Raw genomic sequence first — 24125 nt, forward strand, 5'->3', positions numbered from 1 at the left:
TTGGGCAACCGACTCCAGAAGATAAACAAAATAGTGAGAGCCCAGGGGCAGGCACCCTCCCCTGGGAGACCTCACCCAAGGCTCAACCCAGGGCTGGCAGCCAGACCCTCTGTCCTAAAGCTGTAGCACCCCCTCTCCCAGGGAGATTGAAGACATTGCACCATGGAAATAAATACCTGGCTGGAATTGCCTTCTGTTGCTGGGAATGTCTTAGGAGTCATCCACATCTACCTCTTGCCCACCTGCACTTCACGGGTGAGGAGCAGAATGCCCACGAGGACACAGAACACACTGGGTCTGAGTCTGTGGCCTCGGCAGCCTCATGTCCTCTCCTCTGGCCACTCCCAGCTGCTCTGTCCAGCCTCAAACAGCTGCAGGTGCCCCGGCTGTTCCTCCCACTGGGGAGCCCCAGTGCTGACCGCGAGACCAGGCTCTGCTCCTGGTGACCCTCAGCCGCCAATGTGGCCAACACACAGGGGCTGCACTGGTCCCTGGACTCCCATGGCTCTTCTTCCCCTGCACTGGGGCACCCTGTTGTAGTAAACACAGTGGGGTGTGAGCTATGCTTGTGCTCCCGTTCTGAACACTGCACGCCCCAATTCACATCATCAGGCTTCCCCACAAGCCGCCCTTGTCCTCCTGGAGTAGAGCCCTGCCCCTCACCCTAGCCACGTCCCCCACCCCAGGAGCTGAAGCTCTGACCCTACCGACAACGGCAGAAACCCATGATTACTGGGGGATCACCTCCTTCCTGAGGGCATGAGGTTCTGAGGATTTCTCTTGGAGCTTCCTAGTGCATGAGCCTGAGCCCATCCTTGGCACAGACTCGTGAGGTCTGCTCCCTCTTCCTGGAGGCACCTCTGTCCCATAGGCTTGGCTCTGCTCTGCTGGGCCCAGTTGAGTCCTCTCTCCTGCAGTGGAAATGAGGAAAAGCAGGCCAGGACATTGGTTCCCCAGACCAGCCTTGAGTTCAGAGCTCTACCCCTTCCTCGCTAAACATGCTTGGCTAATGACTTTTCAGTGTCCCGCTCTCCTTATCTGTAAAATGGACATGATAATAGTACTTATCTCATGGAGCTGTGATAACCTGGCAAACATATGAGCTCAATAAATGTTAACTGTCATCACCACCACCATCATCACCATCATCAACACCATCACCATCACCACCACCATCATCACCATCACCATCACCATCATTATCATCACTATCAGCATCACCAGCATCATCATATGTCTTTACTTCTTTTATTTGCTCTATTCCACTTTGTCTTGCTACCATGGAGGCCTACGGAGGAGCCCACCTGGAGAATTTTATAGCCTACTTTACAGGATTACAATCCTGAAGCATAAGTGCGCAAAAGTAAAAATAACAAATTTTACCTGGACAAGTAAAAATAATAACCCTTCTTAACTTAGAGAAGTGGACTGAGTTTCAGCATTCATAAGCAAGCATTTAGCTAGATAACCAACTTATCATCTGTCTCCCTAATTACCCATCTGAACTATAGAAATATTAATCCTTATTTTTCTGGTTTAAAAAACTATACTAGTAATATCCTCTCCTTCTGCAAGTGCCAAATAGGATAGAAATGGATACATAAAAGATAGAACTCTCTCCTCTCACTTTTACTTCCAGGAGTAAATACAATGTGGTATGTATACTTCCAGGTCTTTTCTGATACACACAAATAGTAAGAATAATATGTATATAAAGTGATAGAAAATTTTCAGAAACTATGCTTTAATTTTTATGGTGGTAAAAACCACCTGTCCTAACTTTACCATCTTAACCACTGTTAAGTGTACAGCTCAGTAGTGTTAAGGATTTCCACACTGTTGCACAATCATTACTACTGTCCATCTCCAGAACTTTTCCATCTTCTCAACCGTAACTCTGTCCCCATTAAACACAAACTCTCATACCCCTCCTGCAGCCCCTGGCACCAGCCATCTGACTACTCTAGGGTCCGCATATAAGGAAAATCACGCAGTATTTGTCCTTTTGTGACTGGCTTGTTTCACTCACCATAATGTCCTCAAGGTTCACCCATGTCACAGCAGGTGTCAGGATTCCCCTCCTTTTTAAGGCTGAATAACATTCTACAGTTTGTGTAGACCATGTTTTGTGTATCCATTTGACTATCAGTGGACATTTGGGTTGCTTCCAACTCTTGGCTATCAAGAATAATGCTGCCATGGGCATGGTGTATAAGCATCTCGTTGAGACCGTGCTTTCAATTCTTTTTTTTTTAATAATAAATTTATTTTTTATTGGTGTTCAATTTGCCAACATACAGAAGAATAACACCCAGTGCTCATCCCGTCAAGTGCCCACCTCAGTGCCTGCCACCCAGTCACCCCCACCCCCCGCCCACCTCCCCTTCCACCACCCCTAGTTCGTTTCCCAGAGTTAGGAGTCTTCCATGTTCTGTCTCCCTTTCTGATATTTCCCACTTATTTTTCCTCCTTTCCCCTTTATTCCCTTTCACTGTTATTTATATTCCCCAAATGAATGAGACCATAAAATGTTTGTCCTTCTTCGATTGACTTATTTCACTCAGCATAATACCCTCCAGTTCCATCCATGTTGAAGCAAATGGTTTCTAAGGGCAGAGTAATATTCCATTGTATACATAGACCACAGCTTCTTTATCCATCATCTTTCGATGGACACCGAGGCTCCTTCCACAGTTTGGCTATTGTGGACATTGCTGCTAGAAACATCGGGGTGCAGGTGTCCCGGCGTTTCATTGCATCTGTATCTTTCGGGTAAATCCCCAGCAGTGCAATTCCTGGGTCGTAGGGCAGGTCTATTTTTAACTCTTTGAGGAACCTCCACACAGTTTTCCAGAGTGGCTGCACCAGTTCACATTCCCACCAACAGTGCAAGAGGGTTCCCCTTTCTCCGCATCCTCTCCAACATTTGTGGTTTCCTGCCTTGTTAATTTTCCCCATTCTCACTGCTGTGAGGTGGTATCTCATTGTGGTTTTGATTTGTATTTCCCTGATGGCAGGTGATGCAGAGCATTTTCTCATGTGCTTGTTGTGTGCTTTCAATCCTTTTAATTATATACCCAGAAGTGGGATTGCTGGATCCCAGGTTCTACTTTTTATGTTTTTTAGATGCCTCCACACTGTTTTCCAAAGCAGCCACATCATGTTACAATCCTACCAACACGGCACAAGGGTTCCAACTTCTCGCATCCTTGCCAACACTTGTTCTTTTCTGTGTGTTCTTTTGATGGAAGCCATCCTAAATAGATGTGAAGTGATATGCCACTGCATTTTTGATTTCCATTTCTCTGGTTTTAATGATGTTAAACATCTCTCATATGCCTGTGCCCATTTCTCTACCATCTTCGGAGAAATGTGTACATGATTCCTTTGCCAATTCTCTTTAAGATTTTATTAGTTTATTTATTTATTCATGAGAGAGGCAGAGACACAGGCAGAAGGAGAAGCAGGCTCCGTGCAGGGAGCCCAGTGTGGGACTCGATCCCAGGACCCCGGGATCACGACCTGAGCCAAAGGCAGACACTCCACCACTGAGCCACCCAGGAGCCCCTCTTTGCCCATTCTTCAATTGGGTTCATTTTTGTTATTCAATTGAGGAAGTTCATTATATATTATTATCCCCTTATCAGATACATAATTTGCAAATGTCTTCTCAAGAGCACTTGACCTGCAGCTTTGTGCTCTCTTTCTAAAATAAATACATAAATCTTTATAAATAAATAAGTAATAAATAATAAATTCTAGAAAAAAAAAGACGTGATTGTCAGCTCTTTAAGTTTTGCCCCATGGAGATACATGTTGGAGAACATCTCCAACTTTTCACCACCATGACCCAGGGTCAGACAGACATACCTGTCCATTCATTCTAGTGACCCTGCCTATTTCCACTGCCAGAGCTCCAAAAGTAAAACTTGTAGATTTATGGCATATGCATATCTAACCTTTTGATTGGTGCCGTGAAGTTCATTTCAGTTGGGCTGTGACTATTCCTATGCTCGTTGCTGAGAGGCTCACACCCAGGCCTTGACACATTTGCCAATCTACAGGTGGAAGTGGTTTATCCTTTTCATCTAGCGCTTCTCTGATCACTAGTAAGGCTGGTGGCTTCTACTGCATTTATTCACCATTTGTATTTCTCACCATTTGTGAGTTTGCCAATCGGTTTCTTAGCCTGTTTTTCTACAAGGTGGTTTGTTTTTTTCATTGTTACTATTTTCTCACTTCTAGGGTCTATTTGTGTATCAGGAAAGGTACATCTTTGTTTTTTCTGTGCAGCTCATACCTGTGAGCACCCTTAGCCATGGCCCCCTTCACTCTGCAGTATCTGGGCTAGAGGGATATAATGCTTCTGGTGTAGCACCCTTGTTTCGTAGGGCTCTCTCTGTTCCTAAGTCTTTTTTGCAAAGGCCACATACAGTAAAGATAACCCAGAATAGATTTTGAATGAAGCTGCCTGTCTCTGGAGATGAACATTTTCCATTGTCCTCTGGAGAAGACTGTGGTTAGTTTTAAGAAAAATCACCAGATGGACCCTTCAGCCATGTGAATTCAATATGTTATTATATTATGTAGCGTAGAAATCAGTAAATGCTTGCTGAACCAATGGACATACCAGCGGAGGAAGCAATCAATCGGATGTTTCTGTTGGATTAAGCTTATTGTCCAAGATAAAATGATGGAAACAGACTAACGACAACAGATCTGGTCCAAGAGCCTGGAATCCAGCAGCACGTGGCACCTAATGGCTTTCCCACTACCCCTTCTCCCAAGGGCTCTGAAGCGCAGGACCTCAGGCCACACGCTGTGCTGCATGACCTCTGCTGCACGCCCGGAGCACCCAGGTGTTCCTGCAGGTGTTCCTGTGGCTGGAAGGTGCTGGTGAGCAGCCCTTCATTGAGGCTTCATGAGTGAGGCCGCAGTTCTAGCCCTGGGTCCTGACCCTCTCAGCTCACCCTACTAACCAAGGAGTAGGGATTATTCCCACTGCAAGGTGAGGAAACAGGGCACAGCAGCCCCACCCCACTAAACGCCAGTAGCACCTTCTCTCCCCCTCCCAAAAATGTCCTCAGACACAGACATGGCAGGGACTGGAGGGCAGAGTGCCGGCCTCTCTCATGCATGCACGGTAGACTCCACAGGCTCAGGGCGCTAAGCCTAAGCTGAGGCCTGGGCCTCACCTGCCTGCTCCTCACCCCACACACCTGGGGAAGGCAAGGGGAGCCTGCTTGACCAAAGATTCAGCAGACCCAGTGTTCCAGAAAGATCCACCCCACAGGAGCATTTCCTGCTCCATCGCAGAGGATTTGGGACCCACCCTGGGAATCCCACCTCAGCCTTCTGGAAACCACTTCTGGCTGCCATGGGGACCCCCGTCAGGGAAGCACCCCTCCCTTGTCTCTGACACCTTCACAAGGTCCCCAGGAGCCACCCCTCATTTCCCCCCAGATTTGGGGTTGTGGCCACCGTGTTCTGCGCGGGGAGGCTTTCCTGCTTGAGGACAGAGGCTGCTTCTGTCCTCCAAACTGTGCGTCACTCCCGTCCGCCGCCCCTCCTGGCACGAGCCGCAGTGACCCCCGCCCACCCCTTCCAGGGACACAGGCTCCCCTGCAGCGCTCAGTCCCCCGGAGCTGGGAGAGAGGGAGGCCCTGGGGCTGGGTGTCCTTCCCCCCCTGGTGCTTTGTCACCTTCTCCGAGCGGCGCCCGCGCCCCCTGGTGGCTGCTGCTGCACCTGCGTCCTCCTCGCCCTCACCCTCGCAGACACGGGTGAGGGGACGGGGAGGCGGCGAGAAGTGTTTCTGATGTGGCCGGTCCTGGTGGGAATATTGCTGTGGGTGATCCATTCTCTCTCTTAGGCAGAAAAACCAGACAGGGTTTTAGGCAGCTTATTCACTGAGGTTCCGGGGGACTGGGAGTTGGGGCTGAAAATGACAGTTTGGGAAGGGCAGCGCGCATGTGGCCAAAATGTCAACACCCAGAAGGTCAAATTCATGATGCAGGAGAAGCAGCCTCCAGGTCGACCCAGACCCCTTCCCCAGGCACCTTACAGTCTGGTGGTTGTTGACTAGCCACTCATACCCGTTTTATAACCTACCTCTCCTGCCGCGGATCTCCAAGGACCCCTGCGAGAAGAGCACCAACTCCCCCCGCCTCCCGGCAGTGTCCCAGGAGGAAATGGATCCTAGCCTCCGCCCTGCACCGAGGGGCCCCACTCGGAGGGCTCCACGCAGTGGGCATCGTCAGGGCTCAGCCGTGACGAAGGGGCCGCAGGGCTGTGGCCAGGTATGCACACCTGCCTCCTGGGTGCGGGGCCGGGGGCGTGGGGGACAGGCTCTGGCTGCCAGACCCGACCTGGTGGGGAAACGGACCCGATGGTTCCCAGCTGCCCCTGCCTGCTGTCGAAACCCGGGAAGGGAGCAAGGCTGCGTGAGGCTGCTGGCGTAGGGCCGTCTGAGGCCGGCAGGTAAGCACCTGTGTCCTTGGGGTAGGCAAAATGGTAACAGATGCTGCAGGCCCTGCCAAAATGAATTTTCAAATGAGTCGCTTGGGTAGCAGGCACATTAATGAAGAAAAACACAGTTTTGTTTTGTTTTTTTCCTCATTCCTGGGAGCAAACAGCTGGGAGTCCTGTTAGTAAAGGGAGCATCACAGAGGAAAGGCTGGGAATTCTTTCTGCACACAAGCAGCCGGGAGGGGCCCATCAGCGCCCGAGGGACACAGTGACACCGGCTCTGCCCCTCCAGGTAAGAGGCCGGCACGTCACTGCTCAGCGCTGCCCTTCGTGGCCAAGGACAGATCCGAGCGCTGGAGAGCCTGCAGGCCCAGCCACACTCAGGACGGCGGCTCTCGGCTGTTTGGGGGCCCTGGACACTGCTGAGAACAGACCTCTCTGATCGAAGGAACAAGGGTCCCCGAATGTCGCTCCCAGAGCCCCAGGGCCACGGAGGGCCACCTGAGGTCTCTGCAAGCCACAGCACCCTGGGCAGGCCCCGCGGTTCCCCCGCATCCCTCACCGCAGGTGGAGCCAGGTACCAGAGATGCCGTCGCTCCAGATGTAGGTCCTGAGGGTCCAGGCTGGGCTCCTGGCCAGAGGCAGCTGCGTGGACAGCCCCTCCAGGCCCAGAGCCCCCGACACACACACACACACACACACACACACACACACACACACACACCATCTGTGGCCAAATACAGACCAGACGCAGACTCGGGGAAAGATGATCCGGGGGCGCGCTTTCAGGGCACCTCCTCAGCCCGAACATGTGCCCTTCCAGCCCCGCCAGCCAACGACCCTGCCTTCCTGCCCCCGTGCGTCACCCTGGGGTCGCAATGTGAGCCAGGCTAAGCATCTGGCCAGGGTCTCCGGCATGGGCGCCTGGGACAGGGACGCCCCACAGCCCCGACCACAAGGAGGGCATTGGGCCCGGCTGGCACCCATTGAGACCAGAGCCTGCGCCAGCCCGCCACATCTGTGTACACGTCCTCAGGGCTCCCAGCAAGCCACCCCCACCCCCACCCCCACGGGCTCTGACAAAGGACTCCAGGAGGTTGCCCCTCTTTTAGTTTAGCGACATATTACGTTTAAAATGTAACACGGTTCAGCCGATTTATAATGCAGAGGAGCAGCCCTGCACTCTGCTCCCACCCCTTGGGCAGCCATTCACATGCCTTCTAGATGTTGTTTCTAGAATCTTCCTCATGTGGATGAAACCTGCAAGGGGCTGCCTGGCTGGTGCCTCCCACGGAGGTTAGGGGTCTCAATCTCTCATACGCCCCCCCCACACACACCCCCACACACACTTTTTCTGCCCCTTCCTCCAAGCATAATTCACTTAAACTAATATTGAGCCCTTGCAATAATCTGGTGGCATAAATACTATTTGTAGTTTACCCCCCTTACATGGTAAGGTGTTTATTTTCTTGTGCAGCTTTTTTACTGTTCCTGCTGTCGCTCATCACCTGTCCCCATGAACTTACCTTCCACGTGAAGCCATCACTCGTTCGCCTGCATGGTCCCTGACAGGACTATAATATGCCCCCAGCCAGCACAGGGTCATCTCCCTCCCGGCGGGTCCCCCATCCTTGGTGGCCCGCCTACCCTGCCCACCCCACCTGGGCTGAGTGCTGGTCTGAGTGTCTCCACTCCCTCACACCCACCCCTGGCTCCAGGGTATCCACCTCTAAGGCCAACGGTGGCCCTTGCTGCCATATGCTCTCCTGTCCTTGTGGGTTTATGCCTCATCCTCTGCTTGCCTCACTGACACAGATGGAAGATAGGAGGGAAGATAAAGTGGCATGTCTGTCCCCAGTCTGTGAAGAGGTAAAGCCTTGAAACACAGTTAACCCCCTCCCGTGGGTTTCCCTCCTGCTTGCCTCCCCCCACCTCCCCATCAGTTGGACAGAACCCTTCTTATAGCCCGAATTATGCCCCCCCCCAAAAAAAGATCGTTGAAGTCCAAACCCCCAGTAAGTCCGAATGTGACCATATTTGGAAACAAAGCCACTGCTGGTGTGACCAGTTAGGTGAAGACTGGTCACACTGGACCAGATGGCTCTAAGCCAGGTGACTGGTGTCCCCATAGAAAGGGGAGTGCAGAGGCCGACAGGTGCAGGTTCAGGGGTGAGGGACGCTGGGTACAGGCTGGAGTTCTGCGGCCTCAAGCCCAGGGACCACCAAACTCCAGGAAGAAGGCCGTGAGCACATCCTTCCCTGGTGCCTGTAGGGAGCCAGGCGTGGCCACACCTGGATCTGGGGTCCAGATCCATGCATTTCTCCTGTTTGAGCTCCTAGTTCATGGTCTGGCAGCCCTACCCAAGCTGGGCAGCCAGGCGCTCACGCTGGCCCTTCACTCCTCCACCTCATCGGGAATGTGCAGGTGTGTGGAAGGCCCGGGGTGGGGGGTAGAGTCCTAGGGCCTGAGACACAGGTGGGGTGGCCAGGGGGCCCGGGGACAGTCTGTTGTGGGGACCTCGCCCCCACACCCCGGACTGCAAGGTAAGAGTCATCTCTCCTACTTCCTGACTCCGGCCCGGGGATCCAAGGGAAGCTCCATGCTGGGCAGTAACCTGAGGGCACAGGTGTCCCCTCACATGTGACCAGTGGACAGGCAGCTCTTCTCTGTACCTGCTCCGCTCCTGTAACTGCTCAGTGCCTCAGCGGCTATGGCAGGGCTCACTCTTTGCCCCTACAAGCTTCTCTTCCTTTTAGAACCTTCCAGAACACCTGGGCTGCACCCAGGACACCCTGTGGAAGACCTCACTTCCCAGCCACCCCGTTGCAGCCAGGAGGAACCATGTGAGGAAACGTGGGCTGGCAGGGTGACCTGAGAAGCTTCTGGGCCAGGTTGTTTGGGGGGAAGTCATGATTAGCCCACAGGGGGAGCTCACTGCGCAGGCCAGACCCCGGTGAGCGCAAGGCGTCAGTGGGCCTGATCCATGGAGGGAGCCTCTTGAGGGGTGCCTCCAACTTGCCAGGAGAACAGGGGTGCGGGGCTCCCAGCTCTGAAAATGCACTCTGTGTCTACCCACAGCCGCCCTGGGGGAGGAAGGAAGCTCCGCTGGTGGTGGTGGGTGGGCTGGGGCGGGGGCTGTGGCTTTTTATTTGTAACCCACGAAACACTCCACCACCAACACAGGAGTGCACATCGCCCCCTGGACGAGACAGACATCGTGGGATCCAACGTGCTTTCTCTGCCTCTGATGCAGAGTCTATTGCCAAAGAGCGCCACCGCTGCTGCCGCCACCGCCACCTGAAGAAGGGTTTTCTCTGGAGCAAATGCAAGCTTGCCCTGAGATGCGCAGATGATGTTCAGGTGTAAATGAGTCCTCACCTTCAGAAATGACCAGGAGCCACACGGCACGCCGCACGCAGCACGCTCACCCCCAGGATGCCCCTGCTGAGCTCCTGCTTGGCTGGTTCGGTGCTGGGCCTGCACAGGGCTTAGCAAAATAAATCCTTTGGGAACAAGGGGATTACACCCCTCATCCAAACCAAACCCATTGGTAAAATGTGACCTCATGAGCTGGTCCCGGAGGAGACAGGATAAAGACCGTGGGGCCCAGGGAACTGGATCCCCATCCTTGGAGTTGGAAGTGGACCTCCCAGGTGAGAGGAAATAGCAGGTGTCTGGGACTCTGGGGATGGACGCAGGGGCAGGACCCTCGGAGAACCCGAACCGAACAAGGACCCCACTCGGAGGCACAAGAACAGTTCCTGGAGTTTACCCACCTTGGGTTGTATGCATGTGTTTTATGCAGAAGGTGACCCCCACCTTTTATTAGATTTTAATCAAGAATGATCCTGTTAAATATTTAAGATCGCTGTTTGAGGGTGATATTTTTAAAGAACCGTGTGATGAAGAGAAGAACATAGGGAAGCATGAATTTTTAAAATTCATTCCCTGTATGTAATAATTCCACAAGGCACTTACCACTGCTCGGCTGCGAGGAGAGCCAAGCACAAGTGTCTTCCATGTGGCAGGTTTCTCCTGTCCCTCCTGGTCCCTGGACCTCCATCCCCATCATCCAGCCTAGCTCCGTCTGCATAAACGAACACCATTTGACAGACTAGCAAGGTGACTTAGATTCCAGAAAGGTCTGACTTCTCCTGTGCCCATTGGACCGATCCGTCCTCTCGCTGAATTAGACAGTCTCCCCAGTCAGGGCTCACGCGTGCGCACACATGCTCACACACACACCCCGAAGTCTCCACTTGAACCTGTGCTGCCACCCAGAAGCCCAATGGTACAGAGAGGCAAGAATCACAGGAGATCCCCACGTGGAGGCCCTAGAGCAGCCCCAGCTTCCTCTGAGCTACTGAGAAGGCAGGGCCTACCATCCACAGCCACAGAGACCCAGTGGGTTCCAGGAGTGTGTGGCCCCTGAGATAGGCCCCCCTCAACCTTCCTTTCTTGGCAGGGCTTTTCCCGCACCATCACCCTCCCCTTCAAATGCCTGCTGCCCCAGACCCCATTTTACTCCCCACTGGCCAACAGAGTCCCTCAGGAGGTGTGAGCTGGTGCCGGGGATGTGAGCCGATGCGCAGTTGGACCAGGGTCCCCAAAAAGAGTTCTCCAGAATGTAGAAAGGCTTCATTGGAGATGCATCTGTGTCTCAAACAAGAGTGGAGACCAGTGGTGCCTGGGTCCCGGTGGCTCTGCCCCCCACCGCTCGAAGCTGCCCGGTGTCCAGGCACCTCCTACATGCTGCCCTGCATGTCCACAGGGGCCTCCTTCGTCCTATGGGACTAGGGGGCCAGCAGCAGCCATGGGAGATGGTCCCTCCCACTTACTAGCCTCTGTCCCACACTTGGCTTCCTGACCTCGCCCGGGTGAGAGGAGACTGGGGATCATGTCTCTTCCTGCATCCAGAGGGACAGTTCCTGTCTCTACCCCGCATGACAGGAATATCTGTAGACCTTCTTGTTTGATCCTACAGCACAGGGCCCAGGGAAGAAGAGCTGACTGAGGCTAATCTGTGCTCAGACTTGGGATTTGGGAAGGGAAAGCCTTCAGGACCTCCAGATACCAAATGATGGGGTCAGGGCTGGGGTCAGAGGGCTGCCTACTAGGCCATGGGACAGCCTAGGAAGGGGAGGGGACCTGCAGGTGACACATGGGAGTCCCATCCACCCCCTGCCCCCCACCAATGCCTGTGGCAGGTGGCTATGCTTCTTGGCTGCCACACCACCTTGGCCCTGGGGGGTTGGGGCAGGAAAGACAGGAACAGAGGGAAGGTCTTCAGTGTGGCTGTGGAGGTTCACAGAGGTCCTGGTTTATGTGGCGGCTGCCCGGCCCCATGGCCTCCCAGGGAAGTCCTGTCTTTCGTCTCTCCCGGGGAAGGCCCAGCGGCTCAAGATGGTTTACCAGGAGGCGCCGGATTAATAGCTTGTTTCTGAGCTGTTGCCTTTGGATTCTCCAGAGAAACAGAACCAAGAAAGTATGTGGGGAGGGAGGAGAGAGAGACAGAGGGAGATTTATTTAAGAAGTTGGGTCAGACAAACATTATATGGTCTCATTCATTTGGGGAATATAAAAAATGATGGAAGGGAATAAAGGGGAAAGGAGAAAAAATGAGTGGGAAATATCAGAAAGGGAGACAGAACATGAAAAGACTCCTAACTCTGGGAAACGAACTAGGGGTGGTGGAAGGGGAGGAGGCGGGGGGTGGGGGTGAGTGGGTGATGGGCACTGAGGGAGGCACTTGACGGGATGAGCACTGGGTGTTATTCTGTATGTTGGCAAATTGAACACCAGTAAAAAATAAACTTATATAAAAAAAAGAATATCTATTAAAAAAAAAAAGAAGAAGTTGGGTCAGAGGCAGCCCGGGTGGCGCAGTGGTTTAGCGCCGCCTTCAGCCCAGGGCGTGATGCTGGAGACCCGGGATCGAGTCCCACATCGGGCTCCCTGCGTGGCGCCTGCTTCTCCCTCTGCCTGTGTCTCTGCCTCTCTCTCTCTTCTGTGTCTCTCATGAATAAATAAATAAAATATTTTTTTAAAAAAAGAAGTTGGGTCAGTTGGTACTCCTGGGTGGCCCAGCATCTGTCCTGGGCTCAGGGTGTGATCCTGGGATCCGGGGATCGAGTCCCACATCAGGCTCCCTGTCTGGAGCCTGCTTCTCCCTCTGCCGGTGTCTCTGCCTCTCTCTCTCTCTCTCTCTCTCTGTCCTTGGGGACTGGCGAGTCTGAAAGTCGTAGTGGCCTGGAAGTTCAGGTAGGAGCTGGTGACGGGGGAGTTCTGAAGGGCGGCGGCAGCCTTGGAGACTCGCGCGGGGCCTCCGTGTCAGTCTTGAGGCAGAATCCTTCCCAGGAAAGCTCGGTCTTTGTTCTTACGGCCTTCGACCAATGGGCTGAGGCCCACCCGCATTCTGGAGGGTGGTTTGCTTCTTCGGAGGCTACTGGTGAAGCGTCAACCACACCTACAGCACGCGGTCACGGCCACACCGGGCTGGTGTCCGGCCAAACCCGAGAGCCAGCGGCTGGCCTAGAGCACGCAGACCGCTCACCTTCATAACCTCAGGCACCTGCCTCCTCCAAACCCTAGACTTACACGGATGCTTTTGACATTTTTACTTTGTCTTGCCTTTTTTTTTTTTTAAGTTGTTATTTACTTCGACCTGAGCCGAAGCTAGATGTTCAACCACTGAGCCACCCAGGTGCCCCTACTTTGTCTTGTTTTGAAGAAAAACAATTTCCCTAAAAGCAGTGCCCTCTGGTGGGCACAAGGCCGTCGTGGATCCGGACCTAAGGTGACCCAGCTGCGGTTCTCTCGCATCTAGAGAAGAACATGCAGAGACACATGTGGTCCCAAAGCCACTTTCTCTGCATTTAAGCATGGGCCCTTCGCAGAACACACTTGCCCACCTGGACCCACGCATCCAGAACCCCCTCTCCCTGCCTTCGCACGCTGACAGCTGATGCTCTCCTGATGGTCGCTCCTCACTCAGCCTCCAGCGACTCTCTGTTAGAATTAAGTGTCCTCAGCTCCTTACCTTGGCTTTCTCCCTCTTCTCCACTGGAAGCTGAGCCCCCGGGGCCTTAGCCTTCTCACCCACCAGTGTACATCCTGCGTTTAGAGTAGGACCTGGTCACTTCATAGCAGGTGCTACTAATAGTTGTTGAATGAACAAATGCTGTCATCAGAAGAGACCAACTCTAACCAACTTTGAAATTCTGTAATTAAAGAGGACACTCTCAACTCACAGCAAGTGGGGACAGGCAGTGGTCCTCGGCTGGAAGGGAAACACCCAGGCATGTGGGCAGTGGACACAAAGCTTCCTGCCCATGCCAAATTTAAGTGATATCAGCTGGCAAGCCATTTACACATTAGTATAAACAAGCTCTCTAACCTCGTCATGAAGGAAAATCTCAAGGAGAGGAAAGATGGGCAGAATCAGAACATAGCAAACGTGAGCAAGGAGGTCAAGGAGAGGGGTCCCTGACAGGGAGGATGTGGACGAGACAGGGAGACCAAAGGCCCTGACAACAAATGGCCTCATCTTCCCCAGGAGCTGGCCCAGGTAACAGCTTTCAAACCTGTCTGTGGGCCAACTCTGCTTGGTTATTAGGTCACAGAAATGGAAACCATGTGTGCTGTTGACCTGCTCCCAGACCATCTCCCTTCAATGCTGTAAAACAAGACCCTCCTGAGTGTTCCAGAACGGCAGACGCTGAGTGATCCCGAGGAGCCGTGGGGGAAAGACTCCAGTGAAGACCCCTGGTTAAGTGACACACACAGATTGATGACTGCAGGAGTTCTCAGAGCCTTTAATATGCTTACACACGTATCTTAACCTTGTATGCCCCACTCTTCCTCCCAGGGAAACCCCTTCTGTTCTGCATGGCCAACACCCAGAGAAACTAACGTTCCCAGGAACACTGTTTGAGAAACGTTGACTTGGAGGCCAGGACCAGGCGGGCAGGTCGCTGGTGCTCCCAGGAGGCACGTCACTTCGAAGGTAATTAGGGACAGGGGGACCCCGGCATGGACTGGCTCCAATGGCCCTCCTACTGTCGGCCCCGCACATCCCGCACACAGCTCTGCCTCCTGAATGGAAGAGGAGAGGAGAATAGACAATCGTGCAGAATGAGGACCAGGAAGCTGGGCCCAGGGGTGAGAGGCACCGCTCTGCACCCTCCCCATCCCCTTCCCCAGTCCCTAGTCTCTGGCCCCATCACTTTTGCCGCCCACGGCAGCAGGGCCACCCAGGGACCATGGCTGGGACGCAGCATGCAGGCTCCTCTTCTCCCGGCCTCAAGGCTGAGCTGTCACTGCACGGACAGCAACTCCCTTCATCCACGGATTTCAAGGCAGATGTGTGGCCAGACCCTCGCGTGCCCCCCGGAAGGGAGCCTGGCACGTTGCAAAGCCGTGTTTCCCCTTCAAGGTCACGGGCCCCAGCTCTTTCCTGCTCTGAGCAAACATCCACAGAGCACAGGGGGAGGACTGGGCAGCAGGCAACGGCAGATGGGCAGCAATGTCATGTCCTCGGGTGCCGGGTGACATGCAAGGACCCCTGTGGTCTCTGGACAGTGGGCACACAGCACTCCTGTGATGCAGTGACACTCATCCTGAAAGCGACGCTTTGCAAATAAAGCAAAAGCTGCCGACAGAGCTCACACTCCTCTCCTGCCTTACCCCCATCTGACCTCAGGTGCCCCTCAGAGCCGCTCTTCAGGGCCTCTGGGGGGCAGTGCTCCACAAGCACCGAGCACACCTGGCAGGTGGGGTGACACAGGTGGCCGCAGGCGAGCCCACGTCGTCCCTGCTCAAACGCAGGTCTTGTCAAGAGTTAAGACAGACATTCAATTCAAGAACTGAGTGTGCATAGAGTACATCTGGTGTGCTGTACAGTATGATGCTGTCTCTGGCTGGGGAGAGACTGCCCCTCCCGGGTGGCAGTCTCTAGGAGGGCCAGCCGAGCAGCCTCTGATATGCAAACCAAACAATCTAGAGCCACTGACCCCCAACTGGCCTGTGAATCCCCGGGGCAGCAGCAGCAGCAGTTTTAATCACCCCAGTGTGAGAGGACGTGCTGGGCAACTCAGATCCACCCCACAGCTTAGACACTCTGGGATTCCTCAAACCAGTCAACCTAAGCTGTTGGTCTGTCCTGCCTTCCCCTGGGACAGCCCTGAGCTCTCCATCACGCCTGCCCTCTGCCTGCTGATGTTGGGGGCTTGGGGGCGGCACTCCCCTGAGGCCCTCCGGGCCATGTGGCCACCCCCTCGGGGTCCTGTGAGCTTAAGAAACATCTTTTTTGCCGGCTGGGCCAGCATCTGCTCCCCGGACTTCACCCCTGCCCAGCCCACACAGCTGCCCTGAGAATTCTGAGGGAGAGGTCAGGTGGGTGCTGGGGCCTGAGGGAGGGTGGGGAGAGGGCATCTGCAGCACGCTCACATCCCACCCTCGCACCTTGGGAGCCTTGTGAGCACCCTTCCCCAGGCCGATGGGCAGGGAGACATGGCATCAGCAATTGCACTGCACCGCACCCTCCCCCCAACTCCGGCCTGGGAGTAACCTTGCTGCACCACAGCCCTGCACTCGGCGCCGTCTGTGCACAAAGTCCCACAGACCAAGGGCTTGAACAGTGGAGGTGTGTTCTGTCCCTGTCTGGAGCCTGGAGGCCTAGATTGGGGTGTGGGCAAGGCCGGGCTCCCTGGGGCCTTGCAGGGCAGGGGGCCCCTGATCTTGGGGTCCTGGCACTGCTGGCAGCACCTGAGGCACCAGGCTTGTGGACACTCGGCCCCGTCTCTGCCTTCATCCACGTGAGGCCTTACTCTCTGGTGTCTCTGTGTCCTCCTCTCTTCCGTGAGGACACCAGTTGATGCATAGAGGGCCCGCTCTGCTCCGGGGGGTCCTCACCTTAATCCGACTAATGACATCTGCAAATAGGGCTGCATTCTCAGGGTCTGGGAAGGACATGACAGGAGGCGGGCACTGTCACCCCAGCACGAATGAGCTCTGTTCAGGCTCCCATCTCCCACCCGCAGTCCACTCCGCCTCCCCTACAGGAGGGACAGGTTAGAAACCCCCACGTGGGACGCAGTGCCAGGCTGTGTCCTCTGAGCCAGAGCCCGCAGGAGCCAGGAACACACCGGCTCTGAGAGGGGCCGTCACTTCCCGGCACCTCATCTGGGAAGTGAAATGCTAATGTGAGTGGTAATGCCTGCATGTCTGTCCAGCCCCAAATTCTCAGTGCATGGCTCAAGGGAGGCAGAAGGCACCCCCTGCACCCCGGGAACTGTGGCAGAAGCGGTCACTGGCTTGCCCAGGGTCACAAAGCTGACCACCACAGGGCAACAGTATGCCAGGCTTCTCGGGCCCCTGGGGGGCCAGCTCAGCGTGGTGCCCCCACTACCCATCATGAGTTATCTCCCCTCCTGGGCACGCCCAGACCACCTGTTCTTAGACCCGCTGGCCTCCTGTCCCTCCCGTGGTCACTCACCTCTGACAGGTTGCCAGTCTTCGCGTGGGACTCAGATCACGCTCAGCGTGGGTTTGCTGCACAGAGAGAACAAATGAGCTGAGAGCGGAGGGAGAGGCCAGGGGCCGTCTCCACCAGCACCTCCACACCTGCACATGTTTGAGCCCCGCTGGGTCAGAACTGGCCACGGGACACCTGGTGAAGCTGCCCGGCGTCCCCTTCCTGGGCTACAGGACAGGACAGTGTCACCCGGAAGGACCTGCGCCTCCCAGCCTGTGCCCGCAGAGCTTCAGCGTGAGGGGACAGAGGCCCAGGAGAGAGGGGCACCACCACACGCCCCCTTTCTACCCCCCCCCCCCAACCCCTTCCTAGGTCTTTGCAGGCTACTTCCCATTTTCTCCAAGTGCTTGGGGACAGACTCACTACTCACATCCTTGGAGGGTCTGCAGAAAGGCTCATGAAGGTAAAACCCAGAGCCACCTGATTCTCAGCCATGAGATGCTCTAGTGGAAACAAGGGTGCATCCACACCTGTGGTTTTAGGTAAAGAAAATTCACTGGAAGCAGGTGATTTCCCCAAACTCCTATTGTCCCGTCCCTGCAGTCCCGGGAGCTTTGAATCCCGGAACCCCAATGTCGGGGCAGTTTTGCTTCAGAGGCGACTGGGGTATAGTTTCAAGCCAGGTGGATTAGGTAGGGACCCTTGGGGCCTGGTCACCAGGGGTAGGGGTGGGCCCTTTGCCTAGCACACATGACATAAAAGCCCAGACGCGACATGCTTCCAGCAGAGGCTCAAGGATGGTCAGAGCATCCTGACATCACAGGGTCCTGGAATGAAAAATGAAGCTTGGTGCATGACACAGGTACACCCACATGGATTCTCGGGTTCTCGGCCAGAACAGATGGCCCTACTTGGGCAGGAAGGAGCTTCTCCCAAATGCAGTCTGTTTATGTCTCCTCTTCACAGCCCCTTCTCTAATGCCCAGCTTCTGCGGGTCACTTCTCCTTCCTTGACTCCACCCCGCCATCCAGATCTGCAGGTGCCCAGGCATCACTGAGCCCACAGGGAAAATGGACGTGATAGGCATGGAATCCTACGCACCAGACTTAGGTTCCCCCAAGGGCCATCACGGCAACTCCTTGAGGACTGTTCCTGCCCAGAGAGGGTGGCACCGTGTGCAAGAGGAGAAGAGGGCCTAGGTACTAGACCAGGTCTGTTGGGTGCCACCTGCCCCAGGCAGGATCCTAGGACTTCCCTGGTTGGTGTTTGTTGGGGCTGCAAAGTCTTGGAATGAGCTATAGCAAAACACAGTGTTTTCTTAGGGAGCTAAGTTTTCTCAATGTCTAATGAGAAAGCATCTCCACTTTTAAAACTATATTGCCCCCTTTGTAGGGAATCATCTCATATGTTATTAAACACGCTTCCTGACTTTTCGTTGCAGTGTATTAAATCTGCTTGACGTTTTCTTGATGGTTTGCTGAGGGGCACAGTGACAGCTTCACTCCAGCTGTGTTTACGCCACCCCCGTGGGAAGACAGGAGGTTTGGGGGAAAAGAATCGCCAATGGGAACAGGTGTTTAGGCCAAAGAATCCCAAAGAGGCTGGCGCTGCTGTCCGGATGCTGGACAGAAGCAGATGGACAGAGGCCAGGTCGCCAGCGGGGATTAAAACTCATTAGATCAAAGCTCAGGACAAGGGGGAGTGGAGCCAGGGTCAGCATCTGGAATCTCTCCCAGCAGGGGCTATTGGACAAGAGGCATGTGCGGCCAGCTGCGTCCTTTGATTTGGGAAGATTCGAGGCATCCTTCATCAAGTCCACCCTCAGGGCTGGGACCAGGAGGCTCTGAGGATTAAAGGCTGGGTCCCTGCAGCCAGGTGGGTGGCTGGACTTTCCTTTCCCTGCCTCCTTCCCTGTCTCTCCTCATCTAATGACAGCGGATGGTGCAGCATCTCTGCAGCATGGGTATCTCTGTGTGAGGGGCGATGCTGTACCCCTGCGGGTACAGGGCCAGACCATCTGGAGACAAACCAAGTCTCCATCACTTACCTAGAGGTGACACACCAAAGCTCATGGTGCCTCAGCTTTCTCATCTCTAAAATGGGAAGAATGAGGATGGAGCCCATCTCCCAGGCTCATTGTGAGGCTGTGTCCATAAAGTGGGAGGCACAAGGACCAGAGCACAGGGAAGGCTCCCTAAGTCGTTATGAGCTGACAGGGCTCCCCTCTTCTAGGCCCATGCTTGACCTCCCAATGGTTGACCGTTTCATCTCACAAGATCTCACTTCCCAATCTGGAGATGTGTGTACAGGTGGCTCCTGACCCAAAGCAAGGCCCTGGGAAAACCGCCTCCTTCTCTGCTCTGGTGCCTATGTCTTCCATCTGCCCTCTCAAGGCTTTTCACCTGCAAAGATGACACAGCCCCGTACTGGAAGTGGTGGGAGGAGGGTTCGTTTCCCAGGCCAGAGCAGGTCTCTGTCAGCCAGAGGATTTGGTCTGGAGGGGTCAGGAGAGCAGGTTCAGGGGTGGGGAGAGCCACAGAGGCTGCATGAGGCAGTGCTATATGCTCAGACCTCTGAGAGTGTAATAAGGACCTTCCACAGAATGTCCTACGACATGATTGTCTTGTGCACTTGTATCTGTGTACACCTCCTGGAGCCTCCATTCCTTACCGGTCACTCATTCACAGGCATGAGGCATGCTGCAGCCCAGCTCAGCACACGTGGACTCTGAGCTGTCCTCACATGTGAGACAGTGAGTCCAGGTGTGAGGCTCAGGGAAGCCGTCAACAGGAAGTAAACATGGATCATGAGCCAGGCAGGTTTTTGGCATAGTGTGGAAGGTTCTAGACAGGCCTGTTGGTGCCTCGTTTATTCAGGCCATAACTAGGATGCTATGCTGGAGGGCCCCCTTCCCTGAGTAAAGAACACAGACCTCGGGGCAAGCTTCGGGGGGCTACTCACCAACAAGTGTGCATCGCCCTCCGTGCACCTAATGCAATACTTGGCCCATCACAGGTGCTTCCTAAGATCTGTGGACTGCTGATAGCCAGGATCTGATTCCAGCATTGCTTCTTTCCCAGGACTCGACCTCATCACCTTGTGGTCATTTTAGCTCCATGACTCATCCACTAATTGTGGAACCTGGAAACATATCCCCCCATTGCCTCGGCAGGTTGAAACTCATCCAAGTACACAGCGCTATCTTACTGGACAGTGGCTCCTCTGTCCTGAGGGACACAGCAAATGCTTCAGGAGAAGTCCGGCACGCACTCGGCCACTCAGACCACCAGGAGACAAGACACACTCCTTTCCATCCCACTGAGAGCAAAACTCGAATGTTAACATATTTATGATTTTCAGAGTGTTTGCTCATCCCTTTAGTCTAAGCTTCACTCCAGGATGAAGTAAGTAGGGTCGGCTAATCATCTTCATTTTACAGGCCAGTAATCTGAGTCCCCACGTGCAGAGCACGCTCCTTTCAGGGGTATGCTGGGTGGGTGCACAAATGGGGTCCACGGGGTGTAGCAGTTCTTTTTTTTTAAGATTTTATTTATTCATGAGACACAGAGAGGGAGAGAGGCAGGGACACAGGCAGGGGGAGAAGTAGGCTCCCTGCAGGGAGCCCGTGATGCGGGACTCGATTCCAGGACCCCAGGATCACGACCTGAGCCAAAGGCAGATGCTCCATCATGGAGCCCTGGCAACCCAGGGTATAGCAGTTCTAAGGGCAGATCTCGGTCAAATTCTGACCACTTACTAGTTGTGTGCTCTTGAGAAACTAGTTTCATCTCTTTGTGCCTCAATTTCCCAAGAGGTACCCTGGAGATGATAAATGTACCTATCTCACTGAGTCTCTGGAAAAGATTAAATAAAATAATCCAGGCAGAGTGCTGAGAAGCCACCTGGCCCGCCTGTTATAAAGGAGGCCTGGGTTGTCCCATCCCTGGCCACAGCCTCCTCCTGGTGGCTGGGAAGCCGACTTGTTCTGTGGCCACAGGAATTATTCCCAGACGTCTCAACTCTTGTCGAAGGCCCTGTTGTGCACACAGCTGGGTATTTTTTGCTGAGATTCAGTGTGGATTCTGGCGGGCTCAAGGGAATGGTTTAGGGCCCCCAAGAGAAAAGGATCAGGATCGGAGGGGGTGCCCCTAAGCTGTGCGCGAGGGTTTAGCCCAGCGGCCCTGAAACCTGCCCAAGGATGTGGAGACCCCTCCAACCTGCGACAATCCCTGGCTGGATTTCCGGTCTTTGTCAGCGGAACAAAGGCGCCTCCCACTCCCTGCACCCGGGAACTGGACCACCGTGAGCTCGAGCGGAGGAAAAGGAAACACGATCTGGATCTGGCCCGGTTGTTGGCGGAGTTCAAGAACAAACTCCCTTTTGTGTCTCTGGCTCCGTGTACTAGGGGGATAAAGCCAGCCAGGGAACAGGAAAACAATTTCTTGACCGGCTCACTCCCTTTTCCAGGGCGAGCTGATAGTGCAGGGCGGGGCTTGGGCTGGGCGCGCCCCTCTCTCTTGGGGCCTGAAGGTGGTCCTGGCGGGAGCAGCTGGGGGCCTGGATGGTGGGGCTCTCCCGCATGGGGTGGGGCAGGGGCTGGCGCAACCTGGACTCCCTGCCCACCCTATCCTGGGAGCCCTTAAAAGCGCCAGGGCCTTGCTCACCGTGATGTCAAGGGGCCCACGATTCCGCGGAGCTTCTGGAAGTCGGCTCCCCTGCATCCCGGCTTTTCCAAGTGGGAGGAGCCTTCTCTGTGGGCCCCACCCAGCCCTGGAGCAGGTTTAGGATGGGGAGAGAAATCACACTGCGTGTGACTATGGTGTCAGTGCCAGGAAGGGTCTCCTAAGCAGACCCAAGAGCTCACCTCCCTCCTCCCTTCCCCCACCGTCCTTACTCCCACCTTATCGGCGGAGGCCTCTGCTCTGGTGGAAACAGACTTGTTCCAGAGAATATCCTGGTGAGAAGGCACACTTGCCTCTGGACTTGGCCAAGAGTTTAGGGAGACTGTCCATCCAGAAAGAACTAGGGTGCGCGTCTCACTCTTTCTTCCGCCCCTGGGATAGAGTGCTGGGGCCAAGGCCACACTGCGGGCGTCCCCAGCTCCAGACCTGCCTGCCCGGGTCGACCCGGGCTCCGGGCTCTGACGGCTCTGCCTTAGCCCTCCGGCGCCCGCCCTCCACACCGCGCCGGACCGCACTCCCGGATCAGGGGGAGCGCTTACCGGCAGGTGCCCAAGTGGTCGGGGAGCAGGCCGACTTGAGGGGTACCCCCTGCCCTGGGAGCAAAGCGGGCAGCTCCCCACCTACCACAGCCCACGGGGCTCACCGGGGCTGGAGGTGAGTGCGACCGAGGCGGCTGAGCGCGCCCCCTGCTGACTGCTCGCACTGGGGGCAAAGCCACCTCCCCAGGAAAGCTCAGTGTCTGAGCGGAGACCAGGGGGGCTTGTGTCCCTTACCAAAAACCATCTGGTCTAGGAACGAAATCTCCAGAACTAAACAAAAACCAGCTTCGTGGGAGCGAAGCCTTGGTCAGCGTCCCCTCTGAGCGCCGCTTGGCCAAGGGGAAGCATAGAGAACTCTGCCGGGTGCCCTCTCCTGTGCTGACCCACCTCCACCCATGGGGACCCCAGAAATCAGGTCTCCCTCTGCGTCTGCTGCTTAGACAAAGCTCTAGGATTTGAGGCACCTGTAGCGGGAATAACTTCAGCGAAAGCAGAAACTGGGTTGTAAAGGCCGTAGGGTCCCCACATGCCCCACCCCCCCCCACTCCTCACCCCAGGCCAGAGGGCGGGCCTGCTCCCTAAAGGAGGTCCAGAGTGCAAGGACTGGAGTGAAGGATTTTGGCTCCAGATTGTCCCCTCCACAAAGGGCACTAACCCGCCCCTTCTCAGTCCTCAGGCTCCAGGCACCAGGACAGGAATCGCCCTAACCCGGGATTTTTTCAAATCACTTTTGCGGATTTTCGGTGGCTTTCCCCAGAGAGGCTTGGTTCCCGCTCTGCGCTCTCCCCTCCGTGCTGCCCTGTTCCCCCACACAGCCCTCTTCCAGCGAGTAGCTCCTAGGGGCTCCGGCCCAGCAGGCTCTGGGGTCGTCGTCCCAAGTCCTCAGGAAGACCTGCAAGGTCCCTTTCTGGTCCCTGGGAGGACAGTGCGAATCCGGACCGTGGGTTCCCTCCTGGCATCAAGGCTCCAGCTCTTGGGTCTGGAGGCCGGAGTTCAGCCACGCGGCTTCTCCTGGGCTCGTCAACCCTCTGAATGTGCATTCATTTATTTATGTGTTTTAATGTCGTAAATGGGCAGCTAAATGAATTGCAATTTGTAATCTTTATGGTTAATTTTAAATCTCGCTCTTGTTGGCTAATCCTGTTAGTTGGTGGCAAAACAAGGAGACAGTCGTGTTGCCGCCGCCGTGATTCTAATAGGCATTTTATGTGAAATTACAGCCACCGGCCAGAACAAAAGGCGCAGCCGGACCTGCAGGCCGAGCAGCCTGGGCGGGTCCGGAGCCGCCGCGCCCAGCCCGCTCCGAGCGCCCCAGGCCGGCAGCCGCACCGCCCGCCCCGACTTCGAAATTAAGAACCCGCGTGGGCCCCCGGGTTGTGGTTGTGAACTCTCCGCGCCCCCAAGTCGTCAGCCCGCGGGCCCCGAGCCTCCCTCCCCGGCTCGCCTCCTGGACCAGGGCGTCCCGGGCGCCGAGGCGCGAGCGCGCGACGCGCCCAGGTCCGTCTCCACGGCCGCCTCCTGCCTCCTGCGTCCTGCCTCCTGGCCGAGTGGAGGGGAAGAGGGGGTCTCCGGTGTGCGCGGGGCCGCGGACGGCGAGCGGGGCGCGGCGGTTCTGGGCAGGTCCCTTCCAGCCCCTCCCGACCTCCCAGCCCGCGATCCCCGAGCGGAGCGAGCCCGCGGGCGCCCGCCCTTCCCGGTGCGGCCGGCCGGGTGGGGTCCCCGCCAGCGGAGCGCGTGCGGGTGGGGGCGCTGGAGCGCAGGGACCCCGGGGTGGGGGCCTGTTCGCGCGTTGTTGCCCGCGCCGTATTCCTTGTCCCCGGCGCCTGCTCGGTGCCATCCCAGTGAGTTTGATTGAAACGCGGCTGCGAGGAGATGTAGAGCAGGGAAGGCGGCGCGAGGCGGGAGGGCGAGGCGGGAGGCGGGAGGGGCGAGGCGGGAGGCGCGAGGAAGGGGCCCCGGGAGG

This window comes from Canis lupus, chromosome 16 (genome assembly GCF_011100685.1).
Source record: "Canis lupus familiaris isolate Mischka breed German Shepherd chromosome 16, alternate assembly UU_Cfam_GSD_1.0, whole genome shotgun sequence".
Classification (NCBI taxonomy): domain Eukaryota; kingdom Metazoa; phylum Chordata; class Mammalia; order Carnivora; family Canidae; genus Canis; species Canis lupus.